The sequence below is a fragment of the Juglans microcarpa x Juglans regia genome, chromosome 2S (genome assembly GCF_004785595.1).
Source record: "Juglans microcarpa x Juglans regia isolate MS1-56 chromosome 2S, Jm3101_v1.0, whole genome shotgun sequence".
NCBI lineage: Eukaryota > Viridiplantae > Streptophyta > Magnoliopsida > Fagales > Juglandaceae > Juglans > Juglans microcarpa x Juglans regia.
Genome location: NC_054597.1, coordinates 15,015,205 through 15,025,418, shown reverse-complemented (window position 1 = coordinate 15,025,418; position 10,214 = coordinate 15,015,205). Strand labels below are relative to the sequence as shown.

Here is a 10,214-nt window from a genome sequence, read left to right as displayed (position 1 = left end):
TTGAGCTTGAGAAGGAAACTTGCCATGCTTATTCACACTCAAGAAGCTCATCAACTTGGATACTTGATTCTTTATCTTCTTGTTTTCTTCAACAACCTACATAATCAAAGATTCAAACTTTTGATTAGTTTTACCCTGTGCCTCAATAAAAGCATGCAAAATGTATTCTAAAGGACTTTTAGATGATGAAGGTGCATGATATGATACAAGATATGATATAGGGGGTTGTGCAGGCAGCTGGATTTCAGACTTCTAGCTAAAATTGGAGTGATTGCGCCATCCCAGATTATAGGTATCAGAATAAGGAGTAAAAGGCTTCTTGTACATACCTAAGGCATTACATTATTCTTCATACATCCCTCTCATCTCAGCAAATATGAGATACTCTTGGGCAAGGTTATCTACCCCACCACACACAAAACATGGTCTAAAAGACTCTGCATGATTAGCCACGTGTGTTGGCTTTAAATTCTTAGTTTTTAACATATCTAACTCCCTAGTAAGCATCTCAACCTTAGCTTTTAGGCTATCCTCTTCCCTGAGATATTAAATTCCACTATCATTTGGGTTTCCTGCAGGTCGTGACCTATTTGTGCTTTCAGTAGCACTAGGTCCAGTCCAAGTGTGAGCTTTTTCAGCAAGCTCATTGAGATATTCTAAAGCCTCATCAGGATCTTTATGTAAGAACTCACCATTACACATTATCTCCACAAATTGGTGCTCTCTAGGTGTAAGTTCCTCATAAAAATAGCCCACCAAGCGCCAATTCTCATACCTATGGTGAGGACACATACTCAACAACTCTTTAAATCTCTTCCAAGACTGATACAAAATCTCACTATCATTTTGTGCAAAGGTGGAGATTTGTCTTTTTAAAGCATTAGTCTTATGTTGGGGAAAATATTTATTAAAAAAGACCTGAGTCATCTCACTCCATTACCCAATAGATCGGAGTCTCAATGAGTATAGCCAACTCTTAGCTCTATCCTTCAAAGAGAAAGGAAAGAATTTAAGTCTCACAATGTCATCAGTTGCATTTTGACTATGAAAAATCGCAACTACTTCCTCAAACTCTCTAATATGCACATATGGATTTTCATTTTTCAAACCATGAAAAGTAGAGAGTAACTGTATCATCCCTGTTTTAAAATCCAGTTGTCGAGTATTAGCTAGAAAGTGTGGCTATGCGTGTAAGGTGGAGGTAATCCTGAAGGGTCTTAATGGGTTAATCTTCGTGTTTACTCGTTTCCTCGAGACTAGATGGATTGCCAAATAAAGGATTTAAAAAATTTGATTCTGACTCTTCCACAGGCCTACAAGCAAATCTACCCAAGTTGTTTCTATATCTGTGCATGCAAGCTAACAAAATACTAAAAGAATAAAAATTTAATAAAAAGAAAGAAGAAAGAAAATAATAATAATAATAATAATAATGCAGCAAGCTAAAAGAATGAACGAAATTACCGCCTTTACAAATTGCTGAAAAGAAAAACAATCTAGTAATTCTTCTACCGTCTCTCCGGCAACGATGCCGAAATTTGATTACGCCCAACGAATAATGCGGTAGTTGTAACACAACTTTGAGGTGTCGATTCCATAGAGACAAATTAAAATAATAGTAAAAGGAACAAAAAAACTAAAAAAAAAATGTTAAATGATTAATAGAGAACAAAAATTGATTTTAAATAAAAATTAAAGTGAAGGAAAGTGATTGATGGAAAAAGTACTCAAATTTGATGACCAGTAAAGCATCAGGAATCCCTTGCACAAATCCGATATTTTAATTATTCATAATTCATTGAATTACTCAATTGGAAACTCAATTCACAAGATTCTCAATCGGAAGATATAGATTTATAAACCAAAATTAAATAAAATGTAACCATTTGAAAAATTATTTACCACTTTTAAAACACGCAAATTATTATCCCTATTGAGAAAATCCAACGATGACAATATACTCAAGAAGCGATATTGCAACGAAGAATTAAATCAATATAAATAAATAATTGATCCAAACATAATCAAAGAGCTACTCCATTCAATAAAAAAAAGTATGACTGAATCTATAAATATAATAAATTTTATGATTATTCGAAGAAGAAAACATCAACAATGAATTGAGAATGATAAAACAAAAGAGTTTTAGTAATTGAAAATCAAATACATAAATTAAAAATAAATTAATAATACCATCTAATGTGCAAGTTCATCCCTAACCCTACTTGAAAATTTAGTTACCCATAAATATAATAGACAACAAAAATCTCAAGAGAAAAATAGAGCAAACGGCGGCCATGGAAATTAATTTCAAATCTTCCTCATTCAAATTGAGTTGTCTCCCCTCTTATCCACTCTCCAATTTTATGCTAATGATATGCTTAAATAGGGTAGGAAAGAAACCCTAATGTCTTCCGTACACAAAATTGCCTAAATTTTAAGACTCAACTTGGCAGTCACGTACGCGTTTCAGGAGTTCGAATTTGGAAATTCTTATTATAGATAACTTTGTAGCCCTTTAAGATATCTTTCCAACGCATCAGGAATTGCATTAATCCAATATTTGAGCGGAAAATTATGGTTAAAATACTAAAGTGTGTCCATTCTGTCTCCTAGGACATTTTAGACTCTGATTCGAATTATTCTCAAACCCCATCATTATCCTTATTTGAAGAGTCTTACACTCATTAAAAGTTCTCAGGTTATTCCAACATCTTGCCCACTTGAAAGTCTTTTAAATTTGAATGGGTTCGGACTTGCTCTTTTATAGACTCTGAAATTAAACATAAAAGTCTGTTTAGGAGTATCCCAAAATAAATATAAACTCAATTCAAGAATACACATTAATTTCAATGATTTCTATTAACATTTTAGCATTTTAGTCCAATAATAAGGTATTTAGAGTGCACTTTCATACACTCATCAGAGAGCAAAGGATCCGGGGCCCCAACAACGAAAAATTGGTGGTTCCACCTTGTGGCGCCCAGGCCGCCACAACCAACAACGGCCTAAGCGCCACCAGAAGACCCATCGCCCACTAGGGTGTAAAGATTTTGTTAGAGCTACAAAAGATAGAAGAACACGCAAAGGAACTTTGGAAGAAAAGCGAAAGAAAACAAATGAACTAAGAAACTCAAAACAAGAGAACAAGAGTCATAGAGTAAAAGACAAAAGACAGAGTGAGTATAATAGTTTTCCTAACTTAGAGAATGGTCGTTATATAGGCGGGGTTGATGTTTGGCCTCCAGAGGCGCCATAACTCCATGAATCACCATGTGTCCCCCCCAGAGAACCAGAATCCCTTGATCATCGCAACCACTACAGAGCATATCTACTGATACGATGTGTAGAATTAATGGCTATATAAAACAAAGCCATGACACATAAATCGAAGGGTCACCATTCAATGTGGAAGCGTAACTGACATTGTGTTGCCACATGTGCGCAACACTGTTAACGTTACGAGTAGTCACTCAGCTTTGGCATGAACTTGGCAGGACATGGGGTCAAATGGAATGACAAGAATTCCTCCTGGACCTATTCGGGAAGAATTAACGGGGTAACTATAAGGAATTTGTCCCCACTGCTTAAAGCCCACTTAGCCTTGAACCAATACCCGGCCCGAGGGCCCTCAAGACTGCCCAGAGGGTGACACACCTGCCAGGGAGGGATGTTGAATAGTTGCCAGGGTAGATTAGCCTAACGGTATTTGGCCGCTCTTAGGACCCAAAAACTCACACACAGTGCAGCAAGAAATGCGCAAGGAGGCAACCAATATTAGAGACACTTCAAAAGGCTAAACCGCTAGCCGGGTCAGAAAGGTTAAATCGGATGCCAGTGGTGTAGGTCGAGAAACTTCAAAAGCACGACTGGGCACGATTATCCAAATAACAATTAAAGCAATGGTCATATTATGAGAAACGACTATCCATAAAGGATAAGCAAGCATAGCATGACCGGCCAATGAGGTAGGTAGGAGCCCTATGGACCCCTTCACCATGGTTCCCCAGGCCGGCCACAAAAAAAAAAAAATAATAATAATAAAAAAAAAACAGAAGAAGAGGCAAAGGCAAGACATGACGAACAAGATATGTATATTAGTTGGTGTATATATATATATATATATATATATATATATATACAAGCCGCTGGACGACAAAGAGCGGATACATATGTAAAAAAAAAAAAAGAGTATAACGAAACAATAAATTTAAGTCTCGATGCTAGAGGCACCGGTCTTAGCAGTAGCAGAAGCAGGGTAGGCCAGCTCCACAAATGCCGACGTAGGAACGATCGGACTTGGGAAAGCATCAAGAATCTCTTTCCTTCCCAGGTCATGGTTGGTTTAAGAGGATGTCTCGCTGGTGAGAATACTTGCAAGCACAAGCCTCTAAAGGTACTTGGTGAAAGATCTCGAATGCAATTCTAGTCTCTCCAGAAGGAATGTCCGCATTGATTTACGGCCTTCAACAACTCCACGTCCCCAAGCTTTATCACAAAGGCTTGGGAACCACTTCAGCTGCCTTTGTAGGAAGAGGGTGACGTCTGCAAGACTTTGGTTCAACTGCTCCAGCTGTTCCTTTTCCTCTCGCGCTCGGGATAAGTCGTCTCGAAGATTTTGGTTAAGCTGCTCCAATTGGGCCTAAGAGTCCAAGATCGAAAGCCCAGCCTGGAATACAAGCCCCTAACCCAGCCCACAGGAAAGCTCCTCTATGCACAACTTGCAGGAGAGATGGTACTGTAAAGGATGAGACTCGTTACTTTGAGGCCCCTTCGAGTAGTGTCCAACCCTCAAGTGCTTGCCCACATGACAGGCGTAATATACAGAGAGCTATTGATCTACTGATAGAAAGGGGATGAACGAACCAAAAGGGAAACAATATGAGAAAAGAAGGTCAGATAACCACGCCGCATTAATAGTTACTAAGAAAATGAGGTCGGATAACCGCTCCGCATTAATAGCTTCATCACACGGAGAACAGGCCACATTAATGACACCGTCGAAGAGCCACGCAACATTTAAAAAATCTGACACAAGGAACACGGACATCATGGTAGTAGGCACTATCTGCTCCTCAAGCCTGTAGTATAACTAGCAGATCCCAGGTATGAGAATATCTATCTGATTTTCTAGACTCTCTTACTTATTAGCTATCCTCCAAGAATATTTACTAACTCTGGCATTGAAGATTATCCGGCCCCTAGGCCGCCCTCTCAAAGCCGCAGTCTTTTCTATCTTGTGCATGGCCCGTTTTCGAAGACCTGAGTTGTCAGAGTTTGGCCCAAAAGTGTGTGAAACACGACATTAACACAACTCATAGGCCTCGTGATATGAACCCGTGGAAATGGAATCCTTTAAACCCACGATCAATTTGAAAACTCACATAAAGTCAAAATCAAGTCAATGGATGGAGAACCTAGACCCGTTGCGAACTCGTTTCTAAAACCTAGATTATATTAAAATCTAGACTCATTATAGAACTTGTCTTAAGAACCCAGATTACAAGGAAGAACGCCACAAAGGTTGTGATTTACTTTTGATAAGTTCAAAAGTTCAATCAAGAATAAGAGGAGTAAACTCAACTCACAATAAATAAATTCATCAAATTTCATAAACTCCTTAAAATGAGGCAACAAATAGTATTTAAACCCAAACCTAATTAAAACCTAGCCAAAATAAAGTCATTTCTTTCAAAAATACCCCTAGATGAATAGTATCGCAACTACAGTAACTCACTACAGTACTTCTTTAAACCCTAGTTCCTAAAAGTAACGTTCCAAATAAGCCATTGATCAATGTACAAAGCCTTCCCAAAAACCTTAGTTCATAAGAAATAAGACATGTGGGCCAAGCATCCTCAAGCTCACTTATTCTAAACTAAGAAAATAAATCTTTTAACAAATTGAAAGTCTTTAATAACAATAGGTCCAAACAATAACTCTAAGTTATGTCTCCTACAGCTTGTATCAAGTGGATGAAAACTGATTCTCCTTCTTTCAAACCCATCTTGAGTGTTGGGCTCATGCTAGCTTCATCTCAAGTGGATTGCATAGTGTTGGGCTCATGCTAGCTTCATCTCAAGTGGATTGCATCAATCATTGCATTGCTTCCTTGATCTTCTTGGCTCTTGATCTTGTGGTTGGCCCATCTGGAACTTGCAAATGATCTTTAAGACTAGATTCACTTTGGTTCCCATCATCTCGTTTGTTTTCGCAAATGGGATGAGTTGAGATAAAAGTTGAAAGTTAAATAAAATATTGTTTGAATATATATTTTTAATATTAATTTTGTTTTGAGATTTGAAAAAGTTGAATTGTTCATTTTATTTTATGCGAAAATTTTTAGAAAAATTGTAATGAAACATTTGATTCCTTCCATGCTAAACTGAATGATGTTGTCAATTCTCACTTTAATTTAGGGGACAAACTCCCAAAAAACAAGATTGTGAGAAAAGTCCTCAAATCTCTTCCTGAGAGATTTCGCCCCAAAGTTACTACTATTGAAGAAAGTAAAGACTTGGACACTATGAGGATTGAAGAGGTGGTGAGTTCTCTACAAACCTATGAACATACCATTCCTATGGATAAGAAAAACAAGTCCATAACCCTCAATACTATTTGAGAGGAGTCATATGAGTCATCAGATGAGTTGGCTATGAGTAGCAAAGAAATAGCATTTTATACTAAGAAATTCAGGAAAATGTTTGTGACTAGAAATAACAAGAATCAGAGATAAGAGAGGAAAAAGTTTGAAAGATACAACGGAGACTCGAGTTCAGGGAACAAGGAGATTAGCTTTAAGAAATATACTAGTGCTAACAAAGACAAGATGCAATCAAAGGTATAGTGTCATGAATGTCATGGATTTGGACACATTCGCTTAGAACGTGTGAATTACAAAAAGGCCAAAGAAAGAGATAAGATTGCATCCCTGAGTGAGAGTGAGTCAGAGTTAAGTGACTCATCAGAGAATTCTTCTCCAAAAAGAAACCTCAACTACATGGCATTCACTTCTTCTGTTAGTTACAAAAGTCAATGTAGTGAACAAATGTCTGATTATGAGAGTATATCTAGAAATGAATCCGAGTATGAAGATCAGCTACAAGAAATATATGAGAAGCTGTACAAGGAGTGTGTTAAATTGAGAAAACTCAACAAAGCACACATTGAGAAGATAGATTTCTGCAAATATAAAAATGAAGGGCTTCAAGACAAATTAAATGAAGCCATCAGTCTAATAGACAAGTTACAAATGAAGAATGCAACTCTGGAAGATAAGTTGAGAACTCAGGAAAGTGAGATGATTCTGTTAAACGATAGACTGAAAACATTTTCTACTGGGAAACAGAAACTTGACAAAATCCTAATCTTAGGAAGGCCCTCGGGGTGACGAGAATGGTCTGGGGTATGTCAAAGGGGAATCCGATGTAGCTACAACCTCCTGTAAAAACGTGGGAAAGACTATGTTTGTTTGTGAATCAACTGCCAATAAGAATGCCGACACATCTGAAAAGGGTAAGAAATCATTACATGTATAACAGTTTGCTCCACCTCCTGAAAGACGGAGCTCACAATACGAGCCATATATGTCATTACTGTGGAAAGACGAGTCATGTTAGAACAGATTGTTCTAAATAGAAAAGATACACTATGCATGATCCTACACCCTCTAAGAATAGAAATGTGGATTTTTCAAAAAGGGGTAAGAGTCTCATGAATGCCCCTAAGTAGTTTCTTTTCGCAAGATCCAAGCACACTTGCCGGCGAGGGCATCCTCACCACCTCCATAGACAAGGCCAACGTGCCCCAGTGACCTTGCTGAGGGCCATCCGGTGATGGTCATCTCGCTGGCGACCTGATTTTTTCCTAGGTCTTTTTCTACTGCCTTCCAAAGTGCTCCAGTAGCCGTGCTGCTGCCTCAGAGGGCTACGGTGAGTCGACGACCAACAGCCGCATCTTTCCATTCCCTTAAGCCAGCGACCCCTACTGGCACAAACCTATTTTCTGAAAGATGACATTTGGTTGCTGACTAGTTTTCTTTCTGGTGTTGGGTCTGCTTGGGCTCAGAATGGTTTCTTCTATGAGGTTGATCATAGAATCTAAATCCCATATTGGGTATTACTGAAAGAAGTCGAAGGGTGATTTTGAAATTGGTTCTGGGTTCAACAACAATACAATGGCTGGCTAAAGCCATGACTACGTGTACAAATGAGAAAAAGGATTTTTACTCCACTGTCCGGGAAGGCAGATGTACTTTCATAGCACATCGTTGGTCAAATTCTCGAGGACGTTATATTGCAGTAGAGGAGTATGGTGGTGGTGGGAGGAGGATTTTTATATTCATCCCCAAGGAGGAGGGCAGTGGTTGGAGAAGGATGGGGGAGGTATTGCATGATTTTTCCCACGGCAAGACCAATCCTGTGGAAGGACAAAGAGGTGCTAAGGGGGGCCAGTCCCTCCAACTCAAATGCAGGGGGGCTATAGAAAACATGTAGGTGGCACAGAAGAGAACTTGGAAGGGAAAGACCCAAGTACATTCTCGGTGTTGAGGCGATCCTATGAGACCGCTTTAAAGACAGGTCATATCGGTGTCGAGGCGATCCTATGAGACCGCTTTAAAGACGGGTCATACCTCGAGATTTCAGAATGAGGGGGATTTGCAAATCACCACTCAGGACTCGCTTGTAGAGATGCACAATTCTTTAAAGGAGATGGAAACCCAATTGGTGAGTTGAAGGCAACAATAACTTGCTTGTCTACGAAAATAGACCTAATTTCATCTGGAGGCAACAAAGTTGTAAGAAACAAGATGGGCCCGAACCCTTTAAACTTTAAAAGGAAAACAGAAGATCAGATTTGGCCCTATCCCCATAACCAGATCGAGGAGAGTATGGCAGGTCAAAAGGAAATATGGAATATTTGAAGCGGGGTCTACTTCCAGTATCGGCGTTGAGACATCAGTAATGGAATGCCATTCGCCTCTTGTTACACCCTTAGTCCCTGAAAAAACTATGGCTCCCTCATCAGAGTCGAACGAAAATGGTGTACTGCCGAGGTCTGAAAGAGATGTAGAATCCGATACCACCCTAGAGGTGAAGGAACTTGTTGTCACTCCAGAATCTCTAATGGGCCTGAAACCATTGGAGAGAATTGATGGAGTTGCTAGAGGACCAATGAGCTTGGCATTGATGCCTTATATAGAGGAATGTGCAGAGACGGGAGTGTAGTTGGATGCTGTGTCTGGGGATAATGTTGCTCCATTGGTCTCTCTTCCTCCAATAGTAGATTGGATTTTGCCTAAAGTTAGCGAGATTCAGCAGTTTGTAAAAATTTCACATGGAGGATGTGAAGACCAATTTAAAGAACTAATCATTGCGATTGAGGCAAGTCGCGCGCTTGAAACCAAATCAAGTTTCAAGAAAAGCAGGAAGTTACAACGTCTTCATTTGGCAATCAACTACGACACTAAGAGTGATAGCTCAACTAGAGGGAAGTCCAAACGTGTCATGTTGCACACATTACTCTAAAGACCAGGGATATCTCTTTCTGGTACCTTGATAGTGGGTGCTCTCGTCATATGTTTGGTGACAGAACCCTATTTAAAACTGTTGAAGAGTACAAATGTGGAACAGTTACATTTGGAGATGGAGGAAAAGCCAATATAATTGGGAGGGTGAAATTGAAATACTTGGACTACCCGTCTTGAGGGAAGGCTTGTTTGTTGATGGATTAAGAGCAAATCTACTTAGTATAAGTCAAGTATGTGATAATGGTGCTGAAGTCCGTTTTTCAAAAGAAATGTGCACTGTTTCAGATAATGATGGAAATTGTGTGGTGCAGGGAATCAAGACATCTGATAATTGTTATGGCATTGCTCCTAACTCACAGTATAGTTGCAATAGCGCTAAGAGTGAGACTACTAATCTTTGGCATCAAAGACTTGGACATGTGAATTATAAAAATCTATCTAAGATTGCCAAGAAAGAGATGGTGGTAAGATTGCCCGAGTTGGGTAAATTGAAGACTCTTGTTTGTGGGTCATGCCAATTGGGGAAACAAGTCAGAACAACTAACAAGAATACTATGGCTATCCTGACCAAACGACCACTAGAGTTGTTGCACATTGATCTCATGGGACCCTCTAGAACTGAGAGTCTGGGGGGAGATAAATACATACTAGTGATGGTAGATAATTTCACTAGATACTCTTGGGT

General features: G+C 39.1%; 1 non-coding gene across 1 annotated transcript; it reads left to right on the top strand.

The window, feature by feature from the left end:
- The first annotated feature begins 772 nt into the window (after positions 1–772).
- Positions 773–880, top strand: LOC121253776. The gene has a single exon (XR_005938495.1). It is a non-coding gene; the product is annotated as a small nucleolar RNA R71 (small nucleolar RNA).
- The last annotated feature ends 9,334 nt before the right edge of the window (positions 881–10,214 follow it).